The sequence below is a fragment of the Crocuta crocuta genome, unplaced genomic scaffold, assembly GCF_008692635.1.
Source record: "Crocuta crocuta isolate KB4526 unplaced genomic scaffold, BGI_CrCroc_1.0 scaffold343, whole genome shotgun sequence".
NCBI lineage: Eukaryota > Metazoa > Chordata > Mammalia > Carnivora > Hyaenidae > Crocuta > Crocuta crocuta.
In genome coordinates this window covers 7,656,258-7,664,938 of record NW_027532679.1, presented here as the reverse complement: position 1 = coordinate 7,664,938, position 8,681 = coordinate 7,656,258, and the positions used below count along the sequence as shown (strand labels likewise).

At 37.1% G+C, this 8,681-nt stretch overlaps 1 long non-coding RNA gene across 1 annotated transcript in view; it reads left to right on the top strand.

Moving 5' to 3' along the window:
- Positions 1-1,052: 1,052 nt before the first annotated feature.
- Positions 1,053-8,681, top strand: part of LOC144245394 (uncharacterized) — a 46,335-nt gene continuing 38,706 nt past the window's right edge. Inside the window, exon 1 of the long non-coding RNA XR_013339245.1 lies at positions 1,053-1,103. This is a non-coding gene — a long non-coding RNA (uncharacterized LOC144245394). The remainder of the gene's footprint in view (positions 1,104-8,681) is intronic.

The window sequence follows — 8,681 nt, the reverse complement described above, 5'->3', positions numbered from 1 at the left end:
AGTCAGAGTAGGTGATGGGTAATAGCAACAGAAATTAGTGAAAGAAAAAGATTGTAGATGTTCAGTTCAGTTTGGATTATGGTCAAATATACAACAAAAAATGGTGAAGAGACATTTGGCAACAAATTCTTGGAGCTTGGATACATAGGAAGAATTAGAGGTAGAATTTTATGAGGCCATTATATAAAGTTGAATGTTGAATTTATGGTGATGTGGTACAAGAGTAATTTTGAGTAATGGAAGAACAGGGACTCAAGATAGGTTTTGCAGATACTCACATTCATATTTCTTTGAGTTTCCATTTCTCCTACTCTGAACTGTGGTTAATATTATATATCACATACCATATTCACAGCAGTTGTGAGACTTCATGAAGTGAGATGTGAACATTCTTTGAAAATATGTGGTGTTATTTCAGATGCAGGGTGAAATTGTAATGACAAATAACATAAACATGATCAAATAGGACAACATTTTGTGTTATTTAAAAAAATAATGAGGTTATGGGAAGGTAAAATTATGTGTCATAAAGAGTGGCTTTAATAGGTTTTGTCAGGTCTCATATTCCTGCAAATATGAGTTCGAAACTTTCAACTCAAACATGAGTTTGCAAATGTAAAACAACTGCTACAGAAGAACATTTTTTTAAAATTCAAATTGAGAAAACCAAAGTTGTGTAACTGTTGCTTTAAAGAAGCAGCTGGTAGCATATGTCAGAACAATTTGCAGCTATTATCACCTCTTTAAGATACTGAGAAAATTGAATTGCTGACTAATGTAGTTGGGGGTGAAGGTCACCTTTCAAAAACCCAGTGACTGCAGTATGATCCTATTTTAAAAATCCATCTTGCAAATTCGCAATTAGAAAAAAAGCTCTCCTCTTACAACAAGTTATATTTTATTTTAAGATACATCAAGTTTGACTACATACATATATATATGGTGAACATAGTATATATTTGTATCACTGGAAGAAAAGCCCATCTTCCTTACCTTTTTCTGTTCTCCTTAAACCTATAGACACCAGTTGTGGGGAAGTGGGACTAGCAGGAATTTGGATGACAGCAAAAGGAAAAACAACAAGACAAATTAACAATTCAAAGGTATATTTTTATGTATTTTTTTTTACTGAGGGGTGGTGATATGGGACAGATGTTTATGTTGATATGCATGCACTGTTATCTGTTAGGTTCTTAGGCACAGAGAGAACCTGACTTGGTGTGAACAGGAGGGAAACTGTTCTGCATTGAAATGTAAAATGCTGTCTCCACTGTTGGCAGAAGCTTTTGCAGATAAATTTACATTTGAGAAAATATTGTTTTTTCCATGAGAGTGTGTTTGCATGTATGTGTGTATATGTATTGTGCTCTGATAGTTGAAAGTGTGAAGGGGCATATCTTCACCTTACCACTGGTGGTGACCCTTCAAAATGCATATTGCCTAGCATGCAGTAGGAACAGGATAGTGTATGTTTGGTGTCTTATTTAGTTTGGGCTGCTATTACAAATCCATAGACTGTGTGGCTTATCAACAGAAGTTTGTTTCTCAGTTCTAGAGGCCAGAAGTCTGAGGTTAGGTTTTCAGCATGGCAAATAGCATCCTCACATAGTAGAGAAGAGAGAGAAAGCAAGTTCTTTTGTGTTTTTATAAGGGCACTGTCTTATTAGGAAGGCTCTACCCTTCCAGCCTCATTACCTCCCAAAAGCCACATCTCCGAATACTATCACATCGGGGGTTAGGATTTCAATGTGAATTTTGAAGGGACACAAACATTCAGTCCATAGCATTTGGAGAACTGACTGATGAAAAAGCCAAATATACTAAAAGCCATCAACATCAGCTAGATTTAAAGTGTCAAAACTCTCTCTCACTGTGCAGTGTTTTGCTGGAGCCCTCCATCACCTTTTCCTAGAATGAATGAACTTCAGAAAACGTACTGGACTGCTTAGTTCTGTTTCCCTGTGAGCCTTGGATAGAGGAAGACAATGGATCCTATGACAAGATTGAGCATTTCTTCCAAATGAGGATGAGGATTTGTATTTGAAGGGAAACATTTTTGAGAACTGAGAGGAGGAAGGATTTACAGAGAAATAAGGCTGGAGACTGTGGATCATTGTTTAAGAGAGCCCCATGTAAATAGCTAACTTTTATTTTACAATTTGTTCCCTCAGACAATGAGAAAGAAATGTATTCAGTATCCAGGTCTATTTTTTTAAATTTACTATAACTTACTTTAATTGTGTCCAGAACAATAGAAAATCTGATAAAAACAGACAGATTGTGTTAGAGTTTTGGTGATTTGTATGTGGTGGTGGTGGACATATAGAGAGAGCCCATGGACCATCTAACATGATTAGTTCTACTAGCCTTTTCTTGGCTTTTACATTTTGGAAATAAAATGCAGCCCAGGAGTTAGGAAAAGAAAATCATAACAGAGATGTCCAGCAACATGTCAGACAAATTGGCTTTGCTGAAACCTTTGGTGTGTTAGGATTTTGGCTTTGACATTAATAGTTTGGAGACATAAGGACATTTAATGTCCAATAAGAAGGCAAACTGATTTAGACCATTTAACCAATGCAATGGTTAATTTTTTTGTGCCGACCGACCTGACCGGGCCACAGGGTGCCCAGTATTTGGTCAAACGTTATCCTGAGTGTTTCTGTGAGGGTGTTTATGGATGAAATTAACATTTAAATCTGTAGACTGAGTAAAGCAGATTGCCCCTCCATGATGTGAGTGGGACTCATCTAATCAGCAGAAGACCTGAATAGAATAATAAGGCCCTCCCCTGAGTTAGAGATAATTTTTCTTGCCTAAAGGCCTTTGAATTAGAGCGTTGGTATTCCTGCTTCTTAGACCTCTGGACTTGGACTGGAACTAAACCATCAGCTCTCCTGGATCTCCAGCTTGCCAATTCACCTTGCATATCCTAAGACTTACCAACCTCCATAATCATATGAGTCATTTCCTTACAATAAATCTCAACCTTCCCCACCTCCTCTATCTCTTATTGGTTTTGTTTCTCTGGAGGACCCTGACTCATAGAGCTGCTGTCTTTAGTTGATCTTTTAATAAACTTGCTTCCTTCATTAGTAAGTTCTCCAAAAGTACTATATTTACAATTTTCCTGCTACATGCCAGGCACTACAGCTGCTGAACATTCTGCACACAACACGACAGATATTGCCCCTTCTTCTGTTTAAGCTCACAGACTAGTTAGAGATAGATAATACACAAAAAAATGTATAGAGAATCCTGTATTTACAGGATAGAAAAAGGAGAGGAAAGAAAGAGGTACACCACCTGCTCCAGGACATGGAGAAGACTTCCCAGAGACAGTGGTATTTAAGTTAGGTCTTGAGCAATGAGTAGGAATTACCCTGTGAAGGTGTTTGAGAGTGAGGATGGAAAAAGAGTGTTTACAAAGGCTCTACACTCAGATAGGACTTTGCAGGTTTAAGGTATTGGTATGTCTGGAATGGAAGGAGGGAGAAGAAAAATGGTAATTGTAAGGGATCAGATTACCCTGGACCATTAAGTTACATTAAGAATTTGAGATTAGATTCTAAAAGCAAAGGTAAACCATGTAAAACCTTTACTCAGAATGTGACAGCATCAAGCCCTGTTCCTTGAAAGAAAAATGAAATCACTCTGAATGAATGAATACCAGCAAGACAAAGGTATCTGTGGAAGACCATTTGGGGCGACAGATAAAGTTATCCAGATGAAATAGGACAATTGCTTTGATGTGGGTTTTGTCAGGGAAAATAGAAGGAAGTGGATAGATAGTTGCATCATTTACTAAGTCAAGGAAAATTGGAGTGAAGCAGATTTTGTGGGATGATCGAGTTCTGCATTAGAGGTGATAGGTGGCTGAGATACCCACTCTGAAATGTTAAATAGGGAGGTGGAGCTTAGGAGACAAAAATGTTGGAGTGTTCAAGATATATAAATTAATTCAAGTCATGTGTCTGGAAAAGGTGGCTAAGGGCAAGGATGGGGGCTATCGAAGGGAAAGGAAAGAAGACCCAAGAGTAAACCCAAAGCATGCCCAGCATTGTCAGGAACATATTTTAAACAGGGCCATTTGCTCTGTCAAGAGGGGCAGCTTTTCTACATGTGTAACTTGGAATGATTTGCAGTGGTTATTAACCCTTACCCAAACTGACTACTGATGACCTTTCTTCTAGTCTTTACCCTTCACCTAGAAATTCCTTCTCTACCTCCCTTCTCTTCCTCAGTATAGCAAAGTCATTTTATTGCCCTCTTTTCTGTCCCCAGATCAGAGTAAACATTTCTTCCTTATTCTCTAGGTGGTGTTAGGTTATCTGACTTTAGTCAACCTCTCCCCACTCTGTAATTTAGCACCCAACTTCAATGTTTGTTGAATTTTATCTAGGACAGTTAAGCCCCTGAGGCAACTTCAGAAACAAGTGGGAGGTACTCAAAGCTCCTAACTAGGAATTGGTTTAGTTTGCTGATTATTGGTCCCAGAGTTGAGTCAGGATTCTAAAGGAAAAGAAATGCTAACCCTTTCAGGACCTGCAAGTTTTAGCAGTCAATATCCAGGAACGTAACTTTAAAAGTAGTTCAGTGCATTCTGGAAAAGTACATTTTCAAAGGGAAAAGAATTAAGGCTGTTTCTTACCACAATCAGAGTCCTATTATCAAGGTGAAGCCAATTTTAAAATGTAAGGATTTTTAGATGTAGTAACGCCTAGAATTTTTTTATTTCAAACCTTTCTGTTCCTCATCCTTCTGGCTTTGAAGATAACCTTCAGAATGTAAATTGATGCAGCAAGGGTTGAAGCCCAGAACGAAAAATTCTGATGCAATATCTCAAAGAATGTTGTAGCCTCTTTCTTCTGTACTGACTGCTAAGAACACTGTCAGTACTTAAAATGGAATAGCAGTCAGATTTTATTAGACATTAACTCAGTCCTTGCCTTGAGAGTTTGAGCTCTTCTAACTAGTTAAAAAGCACTGTGTGACCTGTTTTTACCATAATCAGCTGCCTCTTTCATTCTGGCATCTTACTGGAGGTTTCAGAGGGCAATCTATTTTATGTATTCAATTGCATAAAGCAGAATAAAGAGCTCCATCATTCTGCAACCTGGAAGGAAAAATGAAACAGTGGAAGACTTTAGGTTCAGTTCCATTTACTAGTTATTTTTTTTATGACCTATTATGTACCAAGATCTGGATTAATTATGAAAATATAAGACAAAATTACTATCTTCAGAGGGCAGATTGTGCAGTGAGGGCAGATAGGACAGATATAGAAAAATAATTACTATATTATTAGAAAAGCAGTTTAAGTTCAGAAGTAGGAATGGCCCTGTATTTTTTATTATTATTTTTTAAAATAATGGATTCTTTCCCAACAATGGCTACTATTGACTATTTACTTTGTGTTGGTACTGTCCTAAGTGCTCTATACACTTTATCTCAGTTAATCCACACAACCCATGAGGTTGGTAGCCATTTTATAGTTGAGGAAACAGGCTGAGAGGAGTGTAATTTGTCCCAAATCTCATAACATAATCAGTAAGCGGAGAAAGGGGAACTCAACCCTTACCCCTTTAAACTCCTTACCATAATGAGTTTGCAAAATTGTTTCCTCAGAATGGTGAATGTTAAAATGGAACCTGGGAGATGTAAATTCCAGAAAGACAATCCCAGAAATCTCAGAGAATTAGAGATGATGCATTTTCTAGGCGATTCTTAGAATTTTATTTTTCTTCATGCACTGAAGCAGCAGGTTTATGAGGACCACACTTAATGACCCTAAACTGACAAAGGTAAAGAAATACTTAAGTGAGGTATTATTTCCTTGTAGTCTACTGTTAGCTACCCACCCCATGCAGGAATATAAGCTTCTATATACATAGTCATAAAAACAAACAGAAAACATTTGGTAGATTTTCTACTGCTAGATGTTGCTGTATAATGAATCAAATCAGTTTTGTTTTTCCTTTTTTTCTGGAAGGTACTATTGTAAATAGCATTTGACTTTTTTGGGGTAATTTTAAATGGAATATTGAAAAGGAGTATATACCAGAATAACACATTTCTGTGTGGTTGATTCAATTTACTCAAATCTAATGGAAAAATGTGTTCATTTCCATTTAAAAAAAATATCAACAGATTCAGAGCAAAAGGAAAATATAGCTAAAGCAATAAAAAATAACCCCTCTTTTTGCTGTTAGTGAATCTTTAGAAGCTGGGACTGTAATATATATTGTATCACTATTTTTGAAATAATATTATTTAGATAGATATTCTCTACTAGTTTGGTATTAGCACTAAAATAAATTTCAAAGATATATAAATATGAATATATTTTAATGTCAAATTCTTACCTCTTGTGGGAGTTAAAAGTTGGTTACTTTTATTATCCCTTGAAATTTCAAATTCTACTAATTATTACCATTCCCTATCTAATACATAAAGCATTTTTTAGTCAGTGTGCTTTAAAATGGATGAATTAAATTTATATTTTATGCATAGATCATTTTATTCTTTACCATTTTCCTTAAATGGAAATTTGGGGATTTTGCCTGATAAGAAGAATGCAATTTCCATTATTAGAGTCTTATTTTCTTATTTATTTCCTCTTGTGTTACTCTTTTGCAGTTGGGATAAGACACAGAATTAGATTTTGTATTAAAATGTCTTTAAGATGTCAGTAATTTCCTCTTTGCCTACAAAAAGAGGTCATTTTCCAGGGACTTGCCATCCCTCTAGGCCAGCATGAGATGTTCTTTCAGCTCTGTGATTTTCATCCTCAACCCTTCTGTTCCTATTCAACTTTCAGATAAGTCATCTAGGGACCCGGAAGTGGGCCCCTGACCTCCCTTGGCCTATCAGGTCTGGTTTAGAGAAAGGAGACTTTTGTGGTCAGCTGAGCTAGAAGTTCCTATGCATTCTGGTGTCAAGTTGTCTGTTTCTGGATGGCCTAGATGAGGAAGGTCATTTGTAAACCATGGAATGAATGATTTAAGTGAGAAGCTGGTTTAGAGTGAGAGATACACAAATGCCCCAGAACATAGAATATAAGGGATATATCCTGTCTTTTCCTCTGTAGCCTCCATCCCAACATCCCCCCCCCTCCACTCCCACATACCTAGCTGTCGGACAACTTTTTGTTTTTCAAGAGACTTTGCTGTCATTCTTCAAGTGAGACTGATTGAGAATAAAGTAAAACTAATTTTTCCTTGAAGTATATTGAGTGGGTATTTGTGCCTTTCAATCAAATGGGCATTGTCTAACACAGGCAAAAAAGATTCTTTATATGCAATCTTGAATGAGAGAGGATGGTGTATCAATCAAGGTGTGTTTGATATGTACTTTAAGCTAATAATTCTGTTTGGGGCATATATGTTTTCTCCTGTCCAGCACCCATTGTCTTCTGCTAATTGCCATTCTTTTGATAATCATGCTTGGATTTCCCTTTCAGCAAGTACCCCTTCTCACTTCTTAACTCATATAACTTGTAAAAGTTGATCCCTAAGTCCAGATGTATTCAGAGATGTATATGTTACTCAAGTTAGGTACACAGCACTGAATTCGAGGAATGTGCAAATATACCATTGAGAAAGAGAAGTCAAGGTATAAGTCAAGGTGCTGAAAGCAACCACGTGGAAAAAACCCACCAAATGATGAAGCCAACACAGAGAAAGGCATGCAAACTATGGCAGGACTGACACTGGCATCACTGATTGAACTCTGGGATCCAGTTGTGTCAGAAGGAAGAATTATCCCTTAAATGTTTAGTTTTTGAAGACAATGACACTCTTCTTCCTTTTTTCCCATAGGCAGTTTGAGTTGTTACTGTCACCTGTAGCTCATAATATTGACCAAAGTACCCTGTGAAAATGACATGGGAAGCAGAAGACCTAGAACCTACCCATAAATAATTTCCTATAAGTAAGATAAAACAGATTGACAGACATGTCATTAGAAAACAGTACAAAATGTATTATTAAATGTCAGACTTTGAAATAATCTAAATATTGTTCCATGAGATACTGATACTTTAGCATCTCTATTCATTATGTAGAATATCTATTTAAGTTTGAATCACATTTGAAGGTGCTGCTCCATCTTCATAGTCAATAGATATGAAGACAAAGTACTTGGAATGGTGACAGGTAAGCACCTGTATTTTTTTTCTTTTTATTATTTTTTTAATAGTTTATTGTCAAGTTGGTTTCCATATAACACCCAGTGCTCATCCTTACAAGTGCCCTCCTCCATGCCCATCAACCCCCTCCCACTCCCCTCACCCCATCGGCCCTCAGTTTGTTCTCGCGCATTCAAGAGTCTCTCATGGTTTGCCTCCCTCCCTCTCCCCTACTATTTTTCCCCTTCTTCTCCCCCATGGTCCTTTGTTAAGTTCTTCCTAATCCTCCTATATGTGCAAACATATGGTATCTGTCCTTTTCTGCCTGACTTACTTCACTCAGCATAACACCCTCAAGGTCCATCCATATTGCTACACATGGCCAGATTTCATTCTTTCTCATTGTCATGTAGTATTTCCATTGTATAGATAAACCACATCTTCTTGATCCATTCATCAGTTGATGGACACTTAGGCTCTTTCCATGTTTGGGCTATTGTTGTGAGTGCTGCAATGAACATTGGGGTACATGTGCCTCTATGCATCAACACTC